Below are 12,154 nucleotides of genomic sequence, written 5' to 3' on the forward strand. Positions count from 1 at the left end.
CATCCATTCCCAATGGCTGTCATCCCATATCTCTCCAACCTTTTGTGGCTAAACTCCTTGAGGAGACCATGTATAATCGATGCCTCGAACTTCCTTTCCTCTCACTTTTTTGACTCTTGACATCTGACTTATGACCTCATCATTCAACCCAAACTTCTCTCTCCAAAGTTACTCACTTTTGAATTGCCAAAGCTAATGGCCCTCTCTCCATCCTCCTCTTCCTTGACCTCTCTACAGCCTCTAACACTGTTGTTCACCATATAATACTTCTCTCTCCTCCTTCCTCTCCTACTTTTCTGATTGTTCCTCTTCACAGACTACCTTCACAGCATTTCATTTATAGCCCCTTATCATCACTCACATAGCTGAAACCTGGTACTGGTCCTCATCACCAATATGCACATCTAGACTATTAAAACAGTCTTATGCTTGGTTTTCCTGCCTCGAATCATTCTCTCCCTAATCTATCCTCCACTCTGCTGTCAAATTTATTTTCCTAAACTGTGGGAATAAAAACACCAAAGAAAAACAACTGCTTGATTACATGGGTGGAAGGGGGTATGATTGGTGATATAGACCCTAAATGAACATCCTAGTGCAAACATCAACAGCATGGAAATAGGTTCTGATCAAGGACACACTTAAAACCCAGTGGAATTGTGCATCAGCTATGGAGAGGGCAGGGGAAGGGGAGGGAGGAATAGAATATGATTTTTGTAACCAAGGAATAATGTTTGAAATTGACCAAATTAAAAAAAATATATTTTCCTGACAGGTCTGATCACAGCACTTCTCATCCTGTCAATAAACTCCAATGGCTCCCTATTACCTCCAGGACCAAATATACAGTCCTCTGCTTGACTTTTAAAGTCCTTCACAACCTGACCCCTTCCTACCTTTCCCAGTCTTCTTACAGTTACTCACCTCTAGTCTCTACAATTCAGGGACATTGACTTTATAGCTGTTCCTCCCACACGACACCATTTCCTATCTCTGTGTCTTTGCACTGGCCATCCTCCCATGCATGGAATGCTCTTCTTCCTCACTTCTACCTACTCAGTTACCTGGCTTCCTTAAAAAATCAGTTCAAGGGGGCAGCTAGGTAGCTCAATGGATTGAGAGCCAGGCCTAGAGATGGGAGATTCTGGGTTCAAATCTGACCTCAGGCACTTCCTCACTGTGTGTGACCTTGGGTAAGTCACTTAACCCCCACTGCCTAGCCCTTACCACTCTTCTGCCTTGGAACCAATACATAGTATTGATTCTAAGACAGAAGGTAAGGGTTTAAAAAAAAGAATCCATTCAAAACCTACTTCCTGCAGGAGTTCTTTTCTGGTCCTATCTACTACTAGTTCCTTACCTTCTGAAATAACTTTCCATTTCCCCTTATATATGTCTAGTTATATACATGTTGTCTCTCCCATTAAAATGAGTTCCTTGAGCAGAGGGCTTATATTTTTGTTTTTGTATCACTAATGTTACCAAGTGCTTATTAACTTATGATCCTATCAAATGTATAAAATAATGAGGCTCATATTTTTAAACAAATATATCAGAATGTATATACCTGAAGGACACATCCTTTTCTTCCTTTTTAAAAATACTCAGTTACATGTAGAAACAATTTTGGCCATTATTTTCTGACATTTTAATATTCAGATTTTCTCCCTCCCTCTATTCCCCTTAGCAGTAAATCATCTGATGTAGGCTATATCAGGGCTTTCATGCAATATCTATTTTCTTATTGCTCACGTAAGAATAGAAGACATATAACACATACAATAAAAAACTCATGAAGGAAAAAAATGAAAGAGGGCATGCTTTGATCTGCAATCAGATTCCAATAAGTCCTTCTTTGCCTGTGGATAGCATTTTTCATCATGTGTCCCTTGTCTTGGAAACTTGCTTTGCCAATAATGGCTTAGTCCTTCAGAGTTGAATATTGTATAATATTTCTGTTACTGTATACATTTTGCTTCTGGTTCTGCTCATTTCACTTTGCATTAGTTCATATAAGTCTTTCCCAATTATTCAGAACTCATCCTGCTTGTAATTTCTTATGGTGTAATGATAATCCATTACAACAGGGGAAGCTAGGTGGCTCAGTGGTCTTGGGTTCAAATATGGTCTCATATACTTCCTAGCTATGTGACCCTGGCCATGTCACTTAACCCTTATTACTCTTACTACTTACTACCCTTACTACTCTTCTGCCTTGGAACTCATACACAGTATTGATTCTAAGACAGAAGGTATGAGTTTTGAATAAAAAAAATAATAATCCATTACAACAATATACCACAAATTGTTTATCCATTCCCCAGGTGATAGACAATCCCTCAGTTTCCAATTCTTTGCCACTACAAAGAAAGCTGCTAAAAATATTTTGGTTCAAGTAGGTCCTTTTCCCTTATCTCTGATCTCTATGGAATACAAACCCAGTGGCAGTAGTGCTGGGTATGCTGGGTATAGTTTTATGATACTTTGAGCCTGGTTCCATATTGTTCTCCAGAATGGTTGTATCAGTTTACAGTTCCATTGACAGTGTATTAATAACCCAATTTTCCCAAACCCCCCACCATTAATCATTATTTTTGTGGTCATGTTAGCCAATCTGATAGATGTGAAGTGGTACCTCAGTGTTATTTTAATTTGCAGACACATCCTTTCCAAAGCAGTCACCTTAAGAAGCTATGGGCTTACTGTAATTGCTTAAGCCATTTCTTAAAAGCATTTTTAGAGCTATCTTTTTGAAATTACTTTCAGAAGTAAGTTTATGAACTACACAAGAAAACTGCTACTATTCAGCTGTTGTTTCTGATTCAAAACAAAAGTAAACTAAGCCTGATCACCTATTTCATTCATCAGACTTGGCTCCAAATGGCTTTGAGCTGTTTCCCAAAATTAAATCTTTTGCTATTGATGTTTTTTCAAAACTACAACATTGTATTAAATTCATCATAACCATGTTGGTCCTCTGATACTGAAAGGTACTAGAAGTCAACTGTGTCCACCACAAATTTGTTGTCCCATCTTCATTATACTCTCACTGATTGGTCCTCATAATCTCCTTAACATCTCTATCTCAAGACTTCTTTTCTCAAACCATCTATACCATTCCTTTCCCCCTCACTCTCAGAAGACCTTGATTCAAACTTTTTTTTAATTTAAATTTCATTTTTTAACTTATCAAGCATTTATTTTTTTCTCCCTGTCACATCCCAGAAAAAAAGATAAAACAAACAAAACAACAACAACAACAAAAACCCAGACCCTTGTAATCAGCATAATCAAGCAAAATTAGTTCCCATGCTGGCCATGTCTAAAATATTTGTCTTGTCCTATATATTAATGCATCATCTCTCTTTCAGAAAGTTAGTAGAATTCTTCATCATTAGTCCTCTGGAATCATGATTGATTATTGCATCAATAAGAGTTTTCCAGGCTTTCAAAATTGTTCATTTTTATAATGTTAATACATACTGTTCCTCTGGTTATGCCCACTTTACTCTACATCAACCCAAACAAGTCTTCCCAGGTTTCTCTGAAATTATCTCCTTTTTCATTTCTCCTAACAAGAGTATTCCATCACATTTGTATAGCCATAATTCAATTATTCCCCATCTGATGGCACCCCCTTCATTTCCAGTGTTTTGCTTCCACAAAAAAAGAACTGCTATGAATATTTTTGTACTTTAAGACTTTTTCCTCTTTTAGACAGATTGCTAGGTCAAAGAGTATGTATAGTTTAGTTACATTTCAGACATGATTTCAAGTTGATTTCCAATATAATTGTAGTAATTCATAGCTCTATCAATAGTACAACAATGTGCCCATTTTCACACAGCTCCACCAACATTTGTCATTGAGTTGAGAATGACACCTAAATCGCAAGCCTGGGTGACTGGGAGGATGGACACCCTTGGCAGTAACAGGGAAGTTTGGAAGAGGAATGGGTTTGGGGAGAGTAGGGGCAGTGGGGAGGGAAGATGAGTTCAGTTTTTGATGCATTGAATTAAAGATATCTATGGGATATCCAGGTTAATATGTCTAATAGATAATGGAAGATGTGAGATTGAAAGTGAAGTCGATAGGTAAGGGCTAAATAAGTAGATGTGAGAATCATCAGTACAGAGGCGACTAGTAGGTCTGTGACAACTGATAAGATAACCAAGTGAAATAGTATAGAGAAGAGGAGAGGGTCCAGGCTAGAGCTCTGGGAGATATTTATCATTATTAGGCATAACCCAGATGAAGAACCAGCAAAGGAAATTAAAGACTAATCAGATTGGTAGGAGGAGAACCAAGATAAAGAAGGGTCAAGAAAACTAGAGAGAAGAGAAAAGAGTGATCAATAGTAACAAAGGCTACAGAAAGATCAAAAAGGATAAATTCTGACAAAAGGCTATTAGATTTGGCAGTTAAGAGATCATTGGAAACTTAGGAGAGAGCCATATTGGTTGAACAATGAGGTTGGAATCCAGATTGCAGAGAAATAAGAGTGAGAGGAAAGGAAGTGGAGTCAACAGTGGTTGATGGCCTTCTTGAGGAGTTTAGCCACAAAATGGAGGAAAGATGTAGACTAGTAATAGGCTTAGGGGCAGCTAGGTTGCTCAGTGGTTAGAGAGCCTGGCCTGGAGAGGGCAGATCCCAGGTTCAAATCTGGCTTCAGACACTTCCCAACTTAATTTCCATTGCCTAACTCATATCGCTCTTCTGCCTTGAAATCAATTCTTAGTCTGGGTCTAGATTCTGTGTGCTCTCTTGAGTTTTCTTCTTTGCATTTCATTTCTTCTGTCTGTGCCCATTTCAATCATAAGGCCAAAGAGAGTCTTGACCTCAAAGAGCTTACAATCTAATGAAGGAGATGACAAGGAAGCAAATATATACTAAACAGCTCTATACAGGATAAGTAGGAAATAATTAACAAAGGATTTTAGGAATTATAATTAGAATTCATTCTAGAAATTTACTTAGAAATAATATGATTAAGAGGGATTAGTAATTAAAAGGAGCAAAAAGCACTTATATAGTCCATATTCTGTGTCAGGCATTGTGCCTGACTTTACAGTTTTTATCTGAGCCTCACTTTGAGGTAGATGGTATTGTTATCCCTATTTTATATTTGAGGAAGCTGAGGCAAAATGATTAAGTGACTTGCCCAGGTTCACATAGCTAGTCTTTGAGGCTAGATTTGAACTCGGGCCTTCCTGACTCCAGGCCCAGTATTCTATCCATGATGCCACCAGGGGTTGGGAAAGACTTCTTGTAAAAGATGGGATTTTAGTTGGGAGTTAGAGGAAACGAGGGGAGTCCTGAGGAAAGAGAGTATTTTCAGGTATGAGAAAATGCCCAGAGTCAAAAGATGGAGTTCTTGTTCCTCAACCCAGGAGGCCAGTGTCACTGGATTTGAAGAATATGGGTGGGGAATCGTATCTGGAGTCTTAGTCTATCAGTCAGATATAGTTATGTATATCATATCCAAAGGGACACAGTTAAATGGAAATGATTTGTAAAATGGAGACAATCATAGCACCTAACTCTCAGGATTGTTGTAAGGCTCAAGAGAGCAATTTGCACACCTTAAAGCATAATGTTAATGTTAGTTATCATTATTATTATTATTTAGTGTTACAGGGAAGCTCTAGTACCATCAATGAATCATTTCCATGATCCACTTGTCTTTGGTTTCTATGGTGAAGAGACTAGCTCTGTTCTTTAAATAGGAATCATCTATTTGTCATTTATTCATAGAAGACAAAACTAAAAAGAAAAAAGATTGTCTTCCAGCTTCTCATAAAGTTCTTACTTTTGATGCCAAGGATGTTTTAAGATTGATGCTTCCCTTCCTCCCCTAGTTGAGAATCTGACTTGAGACGAGATGATTAACTTCAAATCTATTCATACCTTAATTTAAAATATACAGAATATTCTCAAAAGGAAAGAATAGAGAATCAGACTTTTTAAAAAATTGGCTCTATCAGATATGGGTGCTATTTTCAGACCAGCTCTTACTTACCCATAGGACGGAGAAAGAGCGTGGCTATCTGGAAAGGGTCCTGGCCATGAGTCAAAGGACTCTAGCACAAATCCTGCTTCCAGTGCTTCCTATCTCTGTGACCTTGGGCAAGTCACTCAACCTCTATGGGTTTCAGCTATGAAGATGTTGGACCAAGTGGCCAGAAGGCATCATCTGGTTCATTCCTCCTCCCCAACCCCAATTTTACAGTGAAAGAAACTGATACCCAGGAAGATAAAGTGTGACTCAAGGTCACAAAGGGAGTAGGTAATCAGGAGTCTATCCAACTTCCTTCTAGTTTATATTTCTAAGTTATTTCTAAGACCCTGAAGTTTAATCAATGGCTGCAATTTAGGGAGTTGGTGTGAGAGTTGGGTGTCCCTATTAAATGACCATACAGACCCTAGCTCTTTTACTCCTGAGTTTAGCTCTTTTTGTCACCCATACAGAAATTCCCAGGAAACTCTTAAAGTATCCCAAGAATGCAGGACTGAACACTTACAGAAACCAAAGGGATCTTCTGAGATAAATTCATAGAAAAACTTAGTTTTAGGTTTGGGTAGAAATAGTTCTATGAGCATTCATTGTATTCTCAGAGTTTCTTTATGTAATTTCTCTATATACTGTTTTAAAATATATATTATTTATTTTAAACATTCTTTTAAATTTTGAGTCCTAAATTCTCTCCTTCTCCACTCACTGAAAAGATGTGATATCAATTATACATGTAAAATCATGCAAAACATATTTCCATATTAGCTATATTTAAATAAAAACAGGAAAAATAAAGTAAGAAAATGATGCTTCAATTTGCACTCAGAGTTCATCAATTCTTGCTCTGGAGATGGATAGCATTTTTTCATCATGAGTCCTTTGAAATTGTCTTGGGTCACCATTTTGATAAGAAAAATCAAGTCTTTCACTGTTGGTCCTCATTACAACATTGGTGCTACCGTGAACAATGCTCTACTGGTTCTTCTCACTATCCTTTGCATCAGCTCATATAAGATTGCCATGTTTTTCTGAAACTGTTCCCTTCCTCATTTCTTAAAGCACAATAGCCCTCCATCACAATTATGTGCCACAATTTGTTGAGTCATTCCCCAATTGATGACCCTCCCTCTGATTTGCAGTTCTTTGCCACCACAAAAGGGGCTGCTTTGTATGCAGAGGTCTTCTTCATTTTTCTTTGATCTCTTTGTGATACAGATGTGGTAGTGGTATTGCTGTGTCAATGGGTATCACAGCTTTATAGCGCTTTGGACACAATTCCAAAGTGCTCTCCAGAAGGATTAGATCAGCTCACTACTCCAACAGTTTTTTGGTGTACCTTTTCCCCTCTTTTGCCATTTCAATATTGTGAGGTAATACCTCAAAATTGTTTTAATTTGCCCTTCTTTAGTCAATAATTTTATAAAGCATTCTTTGATATGACTTGTAGGTGGTAATAAACTCTAGAAAATAAAGTAACAGAGTTCACAAAAAGTTATACACAAAAGTTCTTTATTCCATTGGAAGAGGAAAAACTAGATGCAGCGTGTTGGGATCTGTCCTAGAATCAAGCCCAAGACAGCCAAGAGTCAGCCTTGTTATAGGTAGCTGTGACAAGACAAAGGAGGTAGGTTGTAGCAGCAACAATGGCAAAGTCTGAACATTTTCCCAGCATCAAAGAGTCTATTCGTATCAGGGACTTATGACCAGGATAGAATCGATGTGGTTCTTGCAGGTGTTTGCCCAACCTCAGGGACCATTCAGGCTGATTGGTGTGAGCTAATTCAATGGTTTTGACAACAACAGATTGACCACAGCAGCATTGTCCCAGCGAGTACATGCCAAAAGATTATTGTTATACCAAGCTCTCAGCACATTTGATTGGGTGAGATATGCTCAGCTGCTACGTCTGAGCCTGAAAAACATGGCGGCTCATAAAAAATCAGAGATATTAGCAAAAGGTTGATTCAAAACTCTTGACATTTCTGACAGCAGCTTTGATTTCTTCTGAAAACTGCCTATTTATATCCTTTGATCATTGGTCAACTGGGGAATGGCTCTTATTTTTTATAAATTTCACTTAGTTCTGCATTCGGTATATATTGGAGAAGTAAAGTCTTTAACACAGAAACTTGCTGTAAAAAATATTTTATATTACTTCATTGCCTTTTAAGCAAAATATAATTTCCCTGATTATCCCTTTTAAATTAGGTCTGATTTTGCTTTTGCTTTGTCTGAGATCATGATTACTTATTGTTATTATTCAGTCATGTCTGACTCTTAGTGATCCCATGAACCATAGCAAACCAAGTCCTTCTATCTTCCTATCTTCTGAAATCTAAGTTCATGTTCATTATTTCCACATGATCCATCTCAGCCTCTGCTTTCCCCTTCTCCTTTTGCCTTCTTTTTTTCCATTATTTTATTTGGTCATTTCCAAACATTATTCATTGGAAACAAAGATCATTTTCTTTCTCCCCCCCACCTCTCCCATAGCTGACGCATGATTCCACTGGGTATCACATGTGTCCTTGATCTGAACCCATTTCCATGTTGTTGGTATTTGCACTAGAGTGTTCATTTAGAGTCTCTCCTCAGTCATTTCCCCTCAACCCTTGTAGTCAAGCAGTTGCTTTTCATTGGTGTTTTTACTCCCAGTTTATCCTCTGCTTGTGGATAGTGTTTTTTAGATCCCTGCAAGTTGTTCTGGGACATTGCATTGACCCTAATGGAGAAGTCCATTACCTTCGATTGTACCACAGTGTATTGGTCTCTGTGTACAATGCTCCTTTTGCCTTCTAATCTTTCCCAGCACCAGGGTTTTTTCCAGTGAGTTCTGTCTTCTCATTATGTGACCAAAGTATTTAAGCTTCAACTTCAGCTTTTGTCCTCCCAGGTAATAGTTTGGATATGATCTGATCTGATCTCCTTGCTGTCCAAAGAACCCTCAAAAATCTTCTGTAGTGGGGGCAGCTGGGTAGCTCAGTGGATTGAGAGCTAGCCCTAGAGATGGGAGGTCCTAGGTTCAAATCTGGCCTCAGACACTTCCCAGTTGTGTGACCCTGGGCAAGTCACTTGACCCCCATTGCCTAGCCCTTACCACTCTTTTGCCTTGGAGCCAATACACAGTATTGACTCCAAGACGGAAGGTAAGGGTTTAAAAAAAAAAACTTAAAAAAAAATCTTCTGTAGCACCATAATTCAAAAGCATCAATTCTGTGGTGTTCAGCTTTCTTTATATTTGAAATCTCTCCGCCAAACATTAAAACTGGAAAAACTTTATCTCTACAAACCTTTGTAAACAAGGTGATATCTCTGCTTTTTAATATGTTGTCCAGAATTGCCATGTCTTTCCTTTCATGGAGCAAGGGTCTTCTATTTACATGACTGTACTAATCATCTGTGGTGGTCTTTGAGCCCCCAAACATAAAATCTGACACTCTTTTTATTTCTTCTCCCTCTATTTTCTAGGAAGTGATGGGATCAGTTGCTGAGATCTTAGGGTTTGGGTTTTTTTAAGCTTCAAGTCAGTTTTTACATTCTCCACTTTTACCCTCATCAAGAGGCTTCTTAATTCTTCACTTTTTTGCCACCAGAGTGGTATTGTATGCATCTCTAAGATTGTGGATATGTCTCCTGGCAACTTGATTCCAGCTTTTGATTCATCTGGCCTGGCATTTTGCATGAGGTACTACACATATAAATTAAATAAACAAGGTGAAAATATATAGCCTTGTTGTATTCCTTTCCCAGTCTTAAATCAATCAGGTTTTTGTGTTTGGTTATGACTGTTGCTTCTTGGCCCACATACAACTTCTTCAGGGGGTAACTAACATGATTTGGTACTTCCATCTTTTTTAAGGACTTGCCACATTTGTTGTGATCCACACAGTCAAAGGCTTTAATATAGTTATTGAAGCAGATATAGATGTTTTTCTGAAACTGCCTTGCTTTCTCTGTAATCCAGTGAATGCTGGCAATATGGTATCTGTGCCTTTTAAAAAAATTATTTCAAGCATACTAGATTCTGCTCTAGCCCTTTAGTTTATGTATGTGTATTTTGGGTTTTGTTTCAAGTGTGTCTCTTATAAACAACAAATTGTTGAAGTCTAGTTTCAAATCTATTCTGTTATTCACTTGCATTTTATGGGATAGCACCTTCACAGTTATGATTACTATGTTTTCTCCTCCATTCCACTTTCTTCTGTTTCTTCTTTTCTCTCTCTTTTTATCCTGTCTGTCCTCCAAAATCTATTTTGCTTCTAAAGATTCCCTCCCTTAATCTGTCTTCCCTTATGTCATTAATTCCCCCAGCCCCTTTCTCTTATTCTCTTCAGCCCTCCTAATTCCCTATTGGATAAGTTACATTTCTGAGTGTGTGTGTGTGTGTGTATTCTTCCCACTTTGAACCAATTCTGATGATGAGGTTCATGCCTTGCCCACTACCTCCACCCCCATTTCCTCCTCCACTGTCAAAGCTCTTCCTTGTGTGCCTTTGTTATGAGAGAAAAATTTTCCCATTTTACCTCTCCCCCTTTCTCCCAGTGCATTCCTCTTACTTACCACTTAATTTTTTAAACGAGATCATTCCAGAATAATCAACTCACATCTGGATATGTCCTCTGTCTATCTAAACTCTTTTTTTTTAAACTACTCTAATAAAACGAAAGTCTTAAAAGTTAGTATCATCTGATGTAGAAATGTAAACATTATAGCCTTATTGAGATCCTTTTGATATCTTTTTCATACTGAACCTTTTTATGCTTCACTAGAGCCTTTGAATGTCAAGTTTTCTATTCAGTTCTGGTCTTTTCATCAGGAATTCTTGAAAGTCCTTTATTTCACTAAATATCCATTCCCCCAACCCCCAAAGAATTATACACAGTTTTTTAAGGTAGGTTATTCTTGATTGTTTCAAGCCCTCTACTGCTTTATAATAGATGTTGCTAAATTTTGTGTGATCCTGACTATGGCTCCACAATATCTGGATTGTTCCTTTCTAGCAGCTTGCAATGCTTTCTTTTTTACCTGGGAGCTCTGAAATTTGCTATAGTATTCCTGGGAGTTTTTAATCAGGATCTCATTCAGGAGATAATTGATGGATTCTTTTAATTCCTAATTTATTTTCTGGATCTAAGATACCGGGACAATTTTCCTTAATAATTTCTTGAAATATGCTATCTAGGTTCTTTTTTGATCATGGCTTTCTGGTGGTCTAATAATCCTTAAATTATCTCTCCTTAATCTATTTTCCAGATCAATTGTTTTTCTGATGAGATATTTCACATTTTCTTCTTCTTTTTCTTTTTTCATTTTTCCTACTAGGCACTTCACTGGTCTTGTTCTTGCTACTATTGTAAAGAGCTCCCTATGTATTCATTGCATATTTTCATCATTTGGTTTTTCAAGTTTTGTATTGCAATTATGCCCTCAAATTCTAGTGGGCTATAAGCCAAGCATGTAGCCAGTACAATGAATTAGTGAAAAAATGAGGATATTAAAATTTCATGCCAGAATGTCTGCAGCTGCTGTTGACTGCGAGACCCTTAAGGGTCTCAAACAGCCCCCAAAACATTCTTCACAATCTCCAATGCCATCCACTAACTGTGAAGGACGGAGTGTCAAAGGAGATAGCAATTTCAGCATCTTCGTGGCTACTAAAGTCCTAGCAACCTCTTCTTTAGTTTTCAGAGGGTGGTCAACGTGGAGAGGTTTATTTATAGCAATCTAGCATGAAGTACAGCACCCTCACACCACCATCTGATATAGTGGAAAGTAAGATTCAGATTTTAAAATGTTTTAGTTTTAAGAATTTTATTTACTATATTGTATTTATGGTATTATTGATTCCATGAATTATGAAAAATGAATATTGTCCAAAATAAATTTTTTGAGATGTTAGCACAAAAGGTGAAAGAATTCTAGGGAACTACAAACAAGAACAATTTTTTGCAAATTGCTAATTTTATTTTGTGTGCTACATTTTATGGGCTATTTTATGGTAACTATTTCAAGAAAAGTGCATATTATCAAAATTAATGTTTTGTTATAAAGACTCATTTGAAGAAAAGTGTATTTTTGGCAATCTCTAGTCAAAGATTATAGTTTTAAAAAAAGATTACAATTTTTAGTGGTCATGAGAAC

The 12,154-nt window shown here is 37.4% G+C and overlaps 1 protein-coding gene across 3 annotated transcripts in view; it reads left to right on the forward strand.

Annotated features, from left to right (window-relative positions):
- The window catches only part of LRGUK (leucine rich repeats and guanylate kinase domain containing), a 143,410-nt gene that overhangs the window by 80,305 nt on the left and 50,951 nt on the right, over positions 1 to 12,154 (forward strand). The window lies entirely within an intron of this gene.

This window comes from Monodelphis domestica, chromosome 5 (assembly GCF_027887165.1).
Source record: "Monodelphis domestica isolate mMonDom1 chromosome 5, mMonDom1.pri, whole genome shotgun sequence".
NCBI lineage: Eukaryota > Metazoa > Chordata > Mammalia > Didelphimorphia > Didelphidae > Monodelphis > Monodelphis domestica.